The sequence below is a fragment of the Montipora foliosa genome, chromosome 2 (genome assembly GCF_036669935.1).
Source record: "Montipora foliosa isolate CH-2021 chromosome 2, ASM3666993v2, whole genome shotgun sequence".
Taxonomy (NCBI): domain Eukaryota; kingdom Metazoa; phylum Cnidaria; class Anthozoa; order Scleractinia; family Acroporidae; genus Montipora; species Montipora foliosa.
Window position 1 is genome coordinate 30,915,173 of NC_090870.1, and position 2,500 is coordinate 30,917,672.

A 2,500-nucleotide genomic window follows, 5' to 3' on the forward strand; every position below is an offset into this window, starting at 1 on the left:
ACTGGTAACAGTAATTCAACTGACAAACCTGAGGTCGACGGTGCGCTCATTTTACTCCCCCCTCTCCATCAGTGCTCCGTTTTACGGGTATTTAAAGCTACTTAGCTACACGGAAAGGAAAGAAGTCGAAACAAGGATGCGAGATCCGGGAATCGAACTCAGGACCTCTTGCACTAACCAACTGTGCCACCCTTGCTCCTACAGTCGTGGGTTCGAGCCCAGTTCAAGCATTCTCTACTTCTCTCAAATCCCATGATACATCTCTTTGCATAATTATTGTTTTCGATTTCTCTTGGGATATCTTCATGTCCCAAAAGAAATCGAAAACAATGCCTATGCAATTCTTTGGGGGGTAAAAGAGGTGTATTATGAGATTTGAGAAAGAAGAGAATAGATTGTTTTCAGCATGGTATATATTTTGATAGGTAATAATAATAATAATAATTAATAATAATAATAATAATAATAATAATAATAATAATAATAATAAACCGAATGATCTACAGTGTCAAATGCAGCAGACAAGTCAAGTAGCAACAGGAAAACGGTTCGCCGATTTAAAATGCCTCTGCAGGGTGCTACCACGGCAACTCATCTAGATAATGGATCTTTAGCCCTCATTTGTGCAAAATTCAATCATTAGTGCTTTTTTTTTGCAGGAATTGCTTACTTAAAATAGATATAAAGTACGTTTAACAGCTGTTTTCGCAGAATTTCAAAAGGCGGATTTTTCAAAATTCGCTGATAGACGTTTCCTACTTTTCCCAAATGTTTGTCTGTTAAATTTCTGTTTCTTTGATAGAAGACTTATTTGTAGTCCGGGAACTATCTTCATTTCAAGTTCTGGAAAATCTAATAACCGGTTTGCGAGATATTTGGTAAAACAGCCAACAGCTGTTTATTACAATTTTTTTTTAGGTAATGCGCATGCGCAGAATTTTGCTGCTGCACCATGATTTAACACCATGATGCACATGAAAGGGCCGTTTATACGAAAGAAAATAAGCCGCAGCTTACATAAGACGCGAACACCCCGTTTAAATGGTATAAAATCGAAGTTCACGGCTTACTCAGTCTGCAGCTACTGCAGCTCAAGCACTTGTTTTGTTATTACAGCCCAGACTTCCATTTTGCGCCCGTCCATTCGCCTGAGGAAAATGGCGCGCGCGAACGAATCACGTATTACTAAAGAAAAGGATTCAGCAAAGAAGCAAATGTGGAGTGCCCCGGAAGAGAAACAGCTTCTCATTACTTGTAGTAATATTGAAATTGCTGAGCAACTTGATAATTTCGCCACTTCAGCCATTGTAAGTTCTGCAGCACACAACCAGTGTTTGTTTGCGACATTACTGGATCGATACTGGATTACATGTAAGACTTTACTTTAATAATAAACGAGGCATCAAAATAAATTACGTCATCATTGGACCCGTTCGCGTCTTATATAAGCCACGGCCAGTTTAGGGTGCGGTGTCTGGAAATCATCCTGGACTCAAAACTGCGTCTGTCTGTGGCATCCTTGAAACATCCCTGAAGCATGTCCTGAGTTGTGTGCCCCGGGGAAGCAAAATGGCTTTCAACAGGAAGGTCGGAAACTGGTAACCTCGTGGAGCGCAGATGTTCCCTAAATCTGTCACCCAAGTGCCTACCAGTTTCACCGATATAGATCTTGTGACATGCGCGGCATGGGCCTTATTCGCGCGGCGGCCTTATTGGCCAATCCAATGTTATTTCCCGTCTCAAGACGCTGGTGTGACAACCCCTAATACGCAACCAGGCCCCGGTTGTTTGAAGGGTGGATAGCGCTATCCACTGGATAAATCACTATCCACTGGATAACTCAATCGCTTTTGTTAGTGTTTATCCGCTGGATAGTGATTTATCCGGTGGATAGCATTATCCACCTCTTGAACAACCGAGGCCAGGGCCCGGTTCCTCGAAAGCCGATTAACTTAATCCAGGATTAGCGTAAACTTTTGTTTCACGTTTTCAACTTTTTGGTGAAAGTTTCTTTTGCCCCTTTTTTTTTTTAAAGATTGACGTCTTCTCATGTAAAGTTCTGCCGAAAATCTGCGTTGAACAGCATTCGGGAGTAGAGAAATAAACTGCTTGGTTAATTTTTAATCTTTGATTAGCGTTAATCGGCTTTTGAGGAACTGGGCCCAGGTGAGTAAATGAACTCAACAACGTTGCGATTGCAACGTGCCTTTGCACACAGCTCTCCTTTCCAAGACAAGTTTTCGCGGTGCAGGCGTGAGGCAGGAAAAGTTCGCGCTTGTTGAAATGGAAACTTTTATCAACGATGCCTTGCCTTTATTAGCAAACTAATTAGTTTCAAATAAAACTCTTTTCATACCCTTTGGACATAACTGACACAGCTCTGCCTGAGTAGGTACCCTAACTGAATCACTTTCCGACTGTTACTCTTCTTTTCGGAAAGCTCTAAAGGATACGGAATGATTTGGACTCTCAAAACATACAAGAACTTACGTAAAACTCA

General features: G+C 41.4%; 1 protein-coding gene across 1 annotated transcript in view; it reads right to left on the reverse strand.

Annotated features, from left to right (window-relative positions):
* Positions 1-2,291: 2,291 nt before the first annotated feature.
* The window catches only part of LOC137992842 (ADP-ribosylation factor-like protein 15), an 8,525-nt gene continuing 8,316 nt past the window's right edge, over positions 2,292-2,500 (reverse strand). The window contains exon 6 of the mRNA XM_068838379.1: positions 2,292-2,500. This exon is cut by the window's right edge and continues 780 nt beyond it. The gene's annotated coding sequence lies outside the window, so the exon portion shown is untranslated.